Genomic DNA, 12,254 nt, shown 5'->3' with positions numbered 1-12,254 from the left:
TAGACTTGTTGAAGCTAGATTTTATTTTAACCCAACCAATTATAATCTTTCGTTTCGTCCTGGTTGTTAGTCTGGTCAACTAGGCCGTTAGACGCAGCTGCTCGCAGCCTGACGAATGAATCACAGCCTGATTGATCGGGTATTCTTTGCAGGTGTTTATCAAGTTCTCGTTCTCTGGCCAGCCTCTTGTGAGAGGCTGGCCGGTTATGTCCCCTTATGTGTGGCGGGAGCGTGTTGAACAGTTTCAGGCCATTAATGTTTATGGGGTTGTCTCTCAATGTGCCTAGTTCATCTTTGCTTTTCAACGGAGGTATTCTGCACATCCTGCCATGCCTCTTGGTCTCATGTGATGTTATTTCCGTGAATCTAAATAGCAATCTCTTTCTCCCATGGGCGGGAGAGAGTTCACAATCTGGAGGAGTATCCACAAAATAATCGGGCACATTTACGTTTGAACTTGCTTCAGGATACAAAGCAGAGCCTGTTTAATCTCTCCTCTTTGGGGAGGTCCCGAGTACCAGGAATCGGTCTATTCATCCTATGTTGGATTTTTTCCTGGAGACTCGATGTCCACTCTGTAATACAGTAACCAGAATTTGCGCGGGTACTCTACGTAGGGCCTCACCAGTGTCCAGGTGGGCTGCAGGAACTAGGATGATCTTCCCGAGTGGTACAATCTACATGAAATTCACTCGTTCAAAATCATAAAATAATGGTAGAGCAAACCTAAGGATGAGCTATAAGGCTGTTTCTGAGCTGAGGAGACTGGTCCAGGTACGATGGAAGACATGGAACTAGATCTCGCCGTATTGGAGGAGGGCTGGAATAGGAGGGCGGCAGTATGGTAACGACATAAGAGATTTTAAGGGGAATGTACAGAAGCAGTCTTCAAAAATAGGAGCAACAAATTAAAGCAGCAAAAATGGAGAAAGGCACTATTAAGTCAGGCACATGTCAGAAAGAACTCCCACGGAGTATATATTACTAAACTGGTAATTAAACTTAAAGGTTTGGCTTACAAAGACAGATTACACGAAATTGGCCATCACCTGGAGGCCCGCGTCTACCCTCCCACCAGTCAGCCATCACCTGGAGGCCCGCGTCTACCCTCCCACCAGTCAGCCATCACCTGGAGGCCCGCGTCTACCCTCCCACCAGTCAGCCATCATCTGGAGGCCCGCGTCTACCCTCCCACCAGTCAGCCATCACCTGGAGGCCCGCGTCTACCCTCCCACCAGTCAGCCATCACCTGGAGGCCCGCGTCTACCCTCCCACCAGTCAGCCATCATCTGGAGGCCCGCGTCTACCCTCCCACCAGTCAGCCATCATCTGGAGGCCCGCGTCTACCCTCCCACCAGTCAGCCATCATCTGGAGGCCCGCGTCTACCCTCCCTCCAGTCAGCCATCATCTGGAGGGCCGCGTCTACCCTCCCACCAGTCAGCCATCATCTGGAGGCCCGCGTCTACCCTCCCACCAGTCAGCCATCACCTGGAGGCCCGTGTCTACCCTCCCACCAGTCAGCCATCATCTGGAGGCCCGCGTCTACCCTCCCACCAGTCAGCCATCATCTGGAGGCCCGCGTCTACCCTCCCACCAGTCAGCCATCACCTGGAGGCCCGCGTCTACCCTCCCACCAGTCAGCCATCATCTGGAGGCCCGCGTCTACCCTCCCACCAGTCAGCCATCCACTACCGCTTTTCCGTGCCAGCACACAAACTAAATGTTTTCATAATGGAAATGCAGACAGCGAGTGACGAGTCATTTCGCTCTGTCCTCGCTGCGTGTGTTGAAATTAAACTAAATTTCTTTGACGTAAGCTGCAATAGAGAGAGAGGAGGGGGGGGAATGGAAAAGGGGGGGGGGTTGAAAAGATGAAGATAAAGAAAATTAAGAATTAAACAGGGAAAGGGGAGAGAAGGCAAGCCAGGAGAGGGAGGTACCCCCACAATGGTACGGTCAATCAACACCAAATTCTTGATCACACGCAAAGGGTTGCTTCACGCCTCCCAACCCGTCTTCTCTTGAGTTTGGGCTGCTGCTGCTGCTACTGCTGCTGCTGCTGCTGCTGCTGCTGCTGCTGCTGCTGCTGCTGCTGCTACTGCTGCTGCTGCTGCTGCTGCTGCTGCTGCTGCTGCTGCTGCTGCTGCTTCAAGCCTCTTGAAACGCGATCGAAATTCGGAATTCTTATTATGTTAATCACAGATACCTTATTATGTCAGTACTGACGGAAAATCAAATTATATATCGGATCAGAAAGGTTGCTTGATATGACTGCCATGGGTCCTCCCTTCCATAACGTCTATTAATCTTGCTTGTTGGTTTTAGTTTCGTTTCTTGTGTGTTATTCAAAGGTGCTTGTGATGGAAAAATGCGGAGGAGTGTTTTTAACTTCTTGGTTATGAAGGATGCAGCAGTATCTAGATAAGTTAGAAATAAATGAGAGAGAGAGAGAGAGAGAGAGAGAGAGAGAGAGAGAGAGAGAGAGAGAGAGAGAGAGAGGGGGGGGGGGGGGGGGAGAGGGGAGGGGGGGAGAGAGAGGGTGAGAGAGAGAGGGTGAGAGAGGGTGAGAGGGAGAGAAGGGGGGGGGGGCAGTCTAGTGTTGGTCAGCATGGCAAGCGGCGGTGTGCCAGGCGTACCTCCCTCGCCTGGGCGCGGTGTTGCCAAGTCTCCTTCACAACACGCAAGTCCCTTGGTCATTGGTCAGGTCTCGTACTCATCTAGTTGTACTTGCATGGGTTGAGCTTTAGCTCTTTGGTCCAAAGAGCCAAAGGTTGATTGGTCTTTTGTCAATCAATCAATCAATCGTCAGTCAATCTGGTGTGTTAGTGCTGGGTGTTGTGTAACTGTCAGTGATAATTGTTAATCTGTTATCTTAATTAATTTTCAGTTTCTGGTTCATCGGTATATTTCCATTCCTGTATTTATATTTAATTTTGAATACAGCTCTCAATTTAATTTCCTGTCAATTTCGTTTTGATTATGACAATCATTTCAATCTTGTTTTTCTTGTGTACATTTTGTCTTTGTGAAAATATTTTGAATGCTATCAATATTTTTAATAACATAAATATTTTAATTATATTTAATTATTTGTAATGTAAAATATTTCATTACCTTTAATTACAACTGTGTTGATAAGGTTTTTGAGTTATAGCTGTTTACTATAATTAACTTTACAATTTTAATTAAACCTGTCAAAAGACTTGAAGCATTTTGATAAACAATGTTTTATTAGTAACTGTCTCTTATTTGTATTACATGTTACAATGTTTACAATACACCTAACCTAATAGTGTGTATACAACTCGGCATTTTGAATTCACCTCTTAGTATTCTGAATGTCTAAATACTTTGAATACACATGTGCTAATTTTGAATAGACGTTTCAGTATTGTAAATACAGCTGTCATAACATTTTGAATACCAACCCGTCCTCGACTCAAGTCCATTACATCCAGCGGTCGACCCCACAGACGCATTCATAATTTTTTACATACTGTTCATTCAAAACGGGAATTTTCTCAAATATTAATTAATATTATAATATATTAGCATATCGGGCATATATAGGCATAGGTTAGGTTAGGTGTTTAGGTTCTGTTGGCGATTATTTGTATTTGTAGTACGTGGGTGAAGCATTTACAGCGTTGTGGTTCGAGCAAAATTCGTCAGTGAAGCACTTGTTCCGGAAGTGTTCGAACGTCATCAGTTGAGGCGTGTGTAAACCGTTTTTCATTCATAAACAGCTGGGGGTTTGGCGGGTGGATGGAATAACTTTTGGGTCTTTGGATTTTGTTGTTGTTTAAGATTCGCTACCTGGAACAAAAAGTTCCAAGTAACACGGGCTATGGTGAGCCCGTAGTGGGTCTTTGGAGGACGGGCTGTGAATATAGAACAGATCCACAGGAGCCTTAATGAGGGTTCGAATCTTTGTGCTGAGTGTTCCCAGACGCGCTCTAGTCAACTGTACCACGACATGGTACACTTGACTAGAGCCTCTTTACAGCACACTCAGCATACACGTTCGAACCCTCCTTAAGGCTCCTGTGGCTCTGTAATTTGATATATCAAGTTCTGCCTAATGTATTCCATTTGTTAACTACTCTGACACTGAACAAGTTCTTTCTAATGTCTCTGTGGCTCATTTAGGTACTAAGTTTCACCTGTGCCTCCTTGTTCGTGTCCCACCCGTGCTAAATAGTTTATTCACCCTGTCAATTCCTCTGAGAATTTTGTAAGTGGTGATCATGTCTCCCCTCACTCTTCTGTTTTCCAGGACGTGAGGTTTAGCTCCCTTAGCCTTTCCCCGTAAATCATACCTCTCAGTTCTGGGAGTTGTGTGTTGCTGGGAGAGGGAGAGGGAAAGGAGGGGGGAAAGGGGAAGAGGCAGGGAAATTGGGGGGGTTGAGGGAGGAATGAGACAGATACGAACACTCCTCCTAGTTTTAAATAAAACTGTCTTAATATTTTGAATACAGATATGTAATTTTTTTTAATATAACTGTCAATAAAATGAACAAATCCACAAGGGCCGTGACGAGGATTCAAACCTGCGTCTGGGAGCATCATCGTCACTGCCCTTGTGGATTTGTTCATTTGATGCCTCACGTTAGTGTGATCTCTGTGTGTAATAACTGTCAATATTTGTAATTCAACTGGTTAAATTTTATGTATTACTATCTTAAAATTGTAAATACAACTTTTTGTTTTAAATTTGTTTGAGTTGTCCTAATGTCTTCAGTAATTTAGGTGTAGCCTGTTGTTGAGGTTAATGCATATATACGCGGTACTTGCCGGGCTGAGTAATGGCCACGGTAACTTTGTCAAGTAATTGCTGTCTGGACTAAATGTTGTTTGCTTCATTGTTACATTTCCGACAAACGGATCGAAAAAGAGTTACTCGCTTTGCCTGCTGTTGCTCTTTGAGTAGCGGTAATGCTGCATGGTCGTTATATCCCATACAGAACGCCAGCAGTCCAGATTTTGATTTGATTGTTGCCGCCGGAGGCTGCCAGTTTATTGTGCACCCCATACTCATCCTGTGAGCGGTAGCGCAAGAGCATTACAGAGGGCGCAAAAGTATTAGAGGGCGCAAAAGTATTACAGAGGGCGCAAAAGTATTACAGAGGGCGCAAAAGTATTACAGAGGGCGCAAAAGTATTACAGAGGGCGCAAAAGCATTAGAGGGCGCAAAAGTATTACAGAGGGCGCAAAAGTATTACAGAGGGCGCAAAAGTATTACAGAGGGCGCAAAAGTATTACAGAGGGCGCAAAAGTATTACAGAGGGCGCAAAAGTATTACAGAGGGCGCAAAAGTAGTACAGAGGGCGCAAAAGTATTACAGAGGGCGCAAAAGCATTACAGAGGGCGCAAAAGCATTACAGAGGGCGCAAAAGCATTACAGAGGGCGCAAAAGCATTACAGAGGGCGCAAAAGCATTACAGAGGGCGCAAAAGCATCAGAGGGCGCAAAAGGTCTTTATCCGACCTCATCTTAGACTATTACATAAACAATTTCATCTATCCTTCACACCTAATAGTTACATGTCAGCTAGTTACAGAGGATGTTCTATTTCAAGAGCTATATATTTACAGTAAGTCATTTATACATTAATGGTAGATCTTATTGCAGTCCAGAGGTCTCTCCCGCACCAGCTCTCAGCACCAACTGCCTGCCTGGCATTCACTTGGATCAGTCACAAACAACTGTGGCGCCAACCTTAGGCTACAGCCAGTGGCGAAGGGCGACAGGAGTTGCAGGCGGTGCCGTGTAGTGTGGCGGTTGAGACTAAGCGTCCGCTTTGAAGTGAGGACGGTGGTAACGATCTCGGAGTGCTCAGTCCTGCCAACTGTAATTGAAGTACAAAATAGGATGTATTAGCCTCCAGCAGGCGTTTCCTTTGATATAATATACGTCAAGTATTCACCGAGAGTGCCTTTGGTAGGCAACATAACGTTTATAATCAAGTGTCTACAGATTCCAGAGTTGTTTGATCCGGTTCTTTACGTAACATTGAGACTTTCTTTAAATCCTACTAATTGAACCGGTAAATATAAGCCAGACGTCACAAACCGTAGCGGATCTTACCAAAAATACTATCACTATTATTACACAGCCTGTCCTCACACTTGATGCACGACAATTTTGACTGTCGACCAATGCGTCAAATTGTCGGTGCTCTAATGAAGTAAATATAAGCATCGTCCTGATGATGTCAGGTGGGTTGCCCAAGTTCTTGAGCCTCATGTTAGACTAACCACTTCAAATTTGACGTATCCACTGCCGTCTACAGTCGTAAATACTTTAAATACACAAACCACCATCATCACCACCACTGTTCAGATGCAGCCGTAACCACCACCACTACAAGCACAGGGTTCACCACTTCATTCATCACCACGTTACAAGCACGTTTGCAAACGTCGCAGTTACGTCTACATATGCTATAACTACAACCGAAAGAAAAACCACAACCACAACAGCCAATCCAACCCCAAATATTGGTGCAAATATTCACACACTACAATCATATATATATATTGTGACGGTAACGCGTTGGTGTTCGGCTATTCAAAAGCTAGGGGTATGGCCTCGTCACATAGAAATAAAAAAAAAATAGAAAATCTGGAAGTTCGTCTGTGGTAAGGTAAGGAGAAGACACACAAAACACAAGTAAATTTTAACAATGAAATTTTAATTACGTTAAAGAAATTAAAACATGAATAAAATGGACATACAAATTCGTATAATAAAATCAATCAAAGTAATAAGAATAATCAAATGACAGAATGAAAAGTTACGTTAAGACAAGTGAGCAAATAACAAGTTTATGGCAAACAAAGGAAATAGGTGACGGAATATTGGCTTCAAGCTATCACTTCTCTTAGTACACGTAAGCCTGGGGCTTAGTCTACCAACGAGACGTGTTAACTTGTCGAAAGCACGGGATATTCTGAAGACTGAGGTCGTGGCGGCCCCAGACATCAAGTAGTATGGGGGGTGGAGTGCATTTGCAGCTGGACCCCGCAGCCAATCAGCGACGAGCAGGCGACAAGACAGGTAGTTTGGCGGTTTGAGGTGGAGCAGGTGTTCCTGGCTGCATACGTTTTGCTCTCTGGCAAACCTTGGAGATGTTGTTGTCGTTGTTGGACATTTCTTCCATAGTAGTTTTATATATTTGTAGCGATGTATTTTTGGAGGGAAGAGCAGGCTCAATCTCTTGAAGGAGATTATCGTCACAATATATATATATATATATATATATATAAATATATATATATATATATATATATATATATATATATATATATATATAAACACACACACACACACACACACACACAAGGGGCCTCGTAGCCTGGTGGATAGCGCGCAGGACTCGTAATTCTGTGGCGCGGGTTCGATTCCCGCACGAGGCAGAAACAAATGGGCAAAGTTTCTTTCACCCTAAGTGCCCCTGTTACCTAGCAGTAAATAGGTACCTGGGAGTTAGTCAGCTGTCACGGGCTGCTTCCTGGGGTGTGTGTGTGTGTGTGTGGTGTGAAAAAAAAAAATAGTTAGTAAACAGTTGATTGACAGTTGAGAGGCGGGCCGAAAGAGCAAAGCTCAACCCCCGCAAAAACACAACTAGTAAACACACACACACACACACACACACACACACACACACACACACACACACACACACACACACACACACACACACACATATTACATGTGTGTGTGTGTAATATACACAAAATAGCCAACTGGAGAAGGACATACATGGAAAGAAACGGAGAAGGAAAACAGTGAAGAAAGAATATGCCAAAGGCTGTATAAAAAACAATTATGATAGCCCCACGACTCTCCGACCACATAATATTTTTTGTCAGACCAAGTGAGAGGAGGCGGGGTGAGGCACTAACTACTCTCTGCAGACAGTGCTGGGTTGTAATGGAGATGAGAGTCTGCGGACGGCTCCCAGCAACAACTTAACCGATCAAGTTATCACCAGTTGTGCCTGGCCCCGGACCGGACTTGGTGAGTAGAACTCTCGATACCGATTACAAGTAAACTACAGGCAATTGCTGGGAAGCTCTATTAGGTTTGCCTTTCATGAAGTGTCTGGTAGTGACTTGACTCCTTTACTGAATGGTCGTTCGCACACAGACCCGCCAACCCAAGCCAGGGAACCCCTCCCCCCACACACACACCACATAAGATTGGCCACTATGTAAGACCAATCCTGGAGTATGCGGCCCCAGCATGGAGCCCGTACCTTGTCAAACACAAGACGAAGCTGGAAAAGTTCAGAGGTATGCTACTAGACTAGTCTCACAACGTAGAGACATGAGTTACGAGGACAGGCTGCGAGAAATGCACCTCACGACACTGGAAGACAGAAGAGTAAGGTGAGACATGATCACTTCCTACAAAATTCTCAGAGGAATTGACAGCGTAAGAAAAAATAAACTGTTTAACACTGGTGGTACGCGATCAAGGGGACAAAGATGGAAACTGAGTACCCACATGAGCCACAGGGACGTTAGAAAGAACTTTTTCAGTGTCAGAATAGTTAACAGGTGGAATGCATTAGGCAGTGATGTGTTGGAGGCTGACTCCATACACAGTTTCAAATGTAGATATGATAGAGCCCAGTAGGCTCAGAAATCTGTACACCAGTTAAGTGGCAGGACCAAAGAGCCAGAGCTCAACCCCCGCAAGCACAACTAGGTTGAGTACACCCAAAATCACGCCCCCCCCCCAAAAAAAAAAAAATCCCCCCCACACCCAAAATTCCCCCAAACCAAAATCCACCTCCACAGTTGGGGTCTGACAGCTGCGAGATTCGTAATCTTGAGGTTCGATCCCCGGTGGAGGCAGAAACAAATGAACAGTTTCGTTTACCCTGATGCCCCTGTTTACCTAGCAATAAATAGGTACCCAGGAGTTAGTCAGCTGCCCTGGGGGTGTGCAACAAAAAGGAGGCCTGGTCTCCTTTTTGTTGCACACCCCCCCACACCCAACCCCAACCCCCCACACCCAACCCCAACCCCCCCACACCCAACCCCAACCCCCCCACACCCAACCCCAACCCCCCCACACCCAAACCCCCCGACACCCAAACCCCCCCCCACACCTAAACCCCCCACACCCAAACTCCCCATACCCCCACACACTCCACCCATACCCCCGCCCATTCCACCCATACCCCCACACACCCCACCATACCCCCACACACCCCACCCATACCCCCACACACCCCACCCATACCCCCCACACACCCCACCCATACCCCCACATTCAAATCCACCCCAATCCCCCCACCCAAGACCACTCCAACCCCACCCAAATCCACCCCAACATGCTGTTGTGTTGATAGCACGCTGTACACGTAATCCTGTGGCCCGGGTTCGATTCCCGGCGCCGACGAGAAACACTGGGCAGAGTTTTTCACCCTAATGCCCTTGTTACCTAGCAGTAAATAGGTACCTGGGAGTTAGACAGCTGTTACGGGCTGCTTCCTGGTGTGTGTGGTGTTGAAAATAAAATAGTAGTAGTAGTTAGAAATAGTTGATTGACAGTTGAGAGGCGGGCCGATAGAGCAAAGCTCAACCCCCGCAAGCATAACTAGGTGAATACAAATAGGTGAATACACACATACACATAATATAGAGCCCAGTAGGCTCAGGAATATGTACATCGGTTGATTGACAGTTGAGAGGCGGGACCAAAGAGCCAGAGCTCAACCCCCGCAAGCACAACTAGGTGAGTACACACACACACACACACACACACACACACACAGTGCGTGGTGAAGAGGCTGCCAGATCAAGCTGTGTGGCAGATGAAAAGACAGGCGTCGCCACCAGACCCATTACGACTTATTTAGCTCTGTCCCTATCTTTGTCTCCCTGGTCCCTCTCACCCGCCTCGCCCCTTGTGTCTCCCTGGTCCCTCTCACCCGCCTCGCCCCTTGTGTCTCCCTGGTCCCTCTCACCCGCCTCGCCCCTTGTGTCTCCCTGGTCCCTCTCACCCGCCTCGCCCCTTGTGTCTCCCTGGTCCCTCTCACCCGCCTCGCCCCTTGTGTCTCCCTGGTCCCTCTCACCCGCCTCGCCCCTTGTCTCCCTGGTCCCTCTCACCCGCCTCGCCCCTTGTGTCTCCCTGGTCCCTCTCACCCGCCTCGCCCCTTGTGTCTCCCTGGTCCCTCTCACCAGCCTCGCCCCTTATGTCTCCCTGGTCCCTCTCACCCGTCTCGCCCCCCTCACCCCTTATGTCTCCCTGGTCCCTCTCTCTTCTGCACTCCCTTCATTCCCAGCCCTTCTTCTACCCCCATCCTACCTTCTCCCCAGCCTACCTTCTTCTGGCCAACCCCTTCGGATCATTATCTACATCTTCTCATAACTCACTTTCCTTTCTACTCCCTTCTCCTTCCCTTCCAGCCTTTCTGGCCTTACCAAGTCCCTTATTTTGTAAAGTTCCATACCTTTACAAAATTTTCCCTTCTCAGCTCGAATCATATCATCTCCTTTCCCTTATTTCACCCACTCTACCCCCATCTCATCACATCCTCACCCTGTTTTTAGAGGGTTTAAACCATTAAATTGTTTTGTCTTGACCTCAGACAACACGTCATAATGTACACCTGGACATAAAGGGTCTGCTTCCGGGTCTACACTCTTCAGTAATGTCTTAGGAGACTAGGATGTGTGGAGTCTTAGGAGACTAGGATGTGTGGAGTCTTAGGAGACTAGGATGTGTGGAGTCTTAGGAGACTAGGATGTGTGGAGTCTTAGGAGACTAGGATGTGTGTGGAGTCTTAGGAGACTAGGATGTGTGTGGAGTCTTAGGAGACTAGGATGTGTGTGGAGTCTTAGGAGACTAGGATGTGTGTGGAGTCTTAGGAGACTAGGATGTGTGTGGAGTCTTAGGAGACTAGGATGTGTGGAGTCTTAGGAGACTAGGATGTGTGGAGTCTTAGGAGACTAGGATGTGTGGAGGGATGTGTACAGTTGGCACTCTTAAGAGGCACGTGAATATCAAGGCCCCGTGTGTTCGCAACCCTCTATATCTAAATATAAGGGGAATACCTGATCCACCTGTCTGATTCATACGTCACTCAACGTAGAGACATTCGTTCTCAGAACCACCTGCTGCTTCTCTCTCATCCCTTTCCCTTCTCTCCCTCTTCTCTTCATTCCCCCTTCTCTTCACTCCCCCTTCTCTTCACTCCCCCTTCTCTTCACTCCCCCTTCTCTTCACTCCCCCTTCTCTTCACTCCCCATCTCCTTTCCCTTCCCTTTCTCTCCCCCTAGGCCGGGCTCGGGGAGTATAAGAACTCCTAAAACCCCCTCTAGGTATGCTCCAGGCATACCCAGGGGTACTGGTGAGGGGCAGAACCCCGGGGACTGAACAAGCACAGTACCCAGGGGGACTGATGAAGCACAAACCCCCGGGGGACTGAACCTTTCACGCTGTCTAGTCCGGATTTGACTTTGTACAGTATTACTCGTTTGGTTCATTTCTGTGAACGTTTTGTTCCATCCAGCTCTGGCCACATTTGTCCAAGTCTTTCGGTGTCTATATTATGCCTGCGTTTTGCTTCTCTAACTTAGCTGTTGTTGCTTTAGATTTAGCTACTCAGAACGAAGTGTCCATGTAGCACGGGCTATGGTGAGCCCGTAGTGGACTTACCTGGCACAGGAGCGGTGCCTGCTGCGTCTCTCTAACTCGTAACTTAGCATTCAATACCATATATATAGAGGTCGTCGCCTCAGGTGTTTGTAATCTGACTCTCTTTTAGCACTTGTTTTGAAGATTTTACGATGTGTGTATATTTTTCTTTTGTTTCTTCATCGCCACCCCTTTATGGAGCGTTGCACTTTAAACAGTGTTTAGTGTGTCGGGGACGTGGCCGCTATCGAGGCTCCATCATAAAAGTGTATTTAGGACCATATAATGTGTGTGTGTGTTTTCAGCTCTTTGATAACTGTTGAATTCCCGGAGTTTAGGCTTGAGACGGGGTGAATGGGCACCCTATATATGAGTACTACGGGTTCGGATGTCCACGGAACAACCGTGGACATCTTCAAGAGGAAACTAGATTTATTCCTCCAAGGAGTGCCGGACCAACCGGGCTGTGGTGGGTATGTGGGCCTGCGGGCCGCTCCAAGCAACAGCCTAGTAGACCAAACTCACCAGTCAAGCCTGGCCTCGGGCCGGACTTGGGGAGTAGAAGAACTCCCAGAACCCCATCAAGCAGGTATCAACC

The sequence above is a fragment of the Procambarus clarkii genome, chromosome 78 (assembly GCF_040958095.1).
Source record: "Procambarus clarkii isolate CNS0578487 chromosome 78, FALCON_Pclarkii_2.0, whole genome shotgun sequence".
In the NCBI taxonomy this organism is placed as follows: Eukaryota; Metazoa; Arthropoda; class Malacostraca; order Decapoda; family Cambaridae; genus Procambarus; species Procambarus clarkii.
This window is presented reverse-complemented; position numbering follows the sequence as displayed.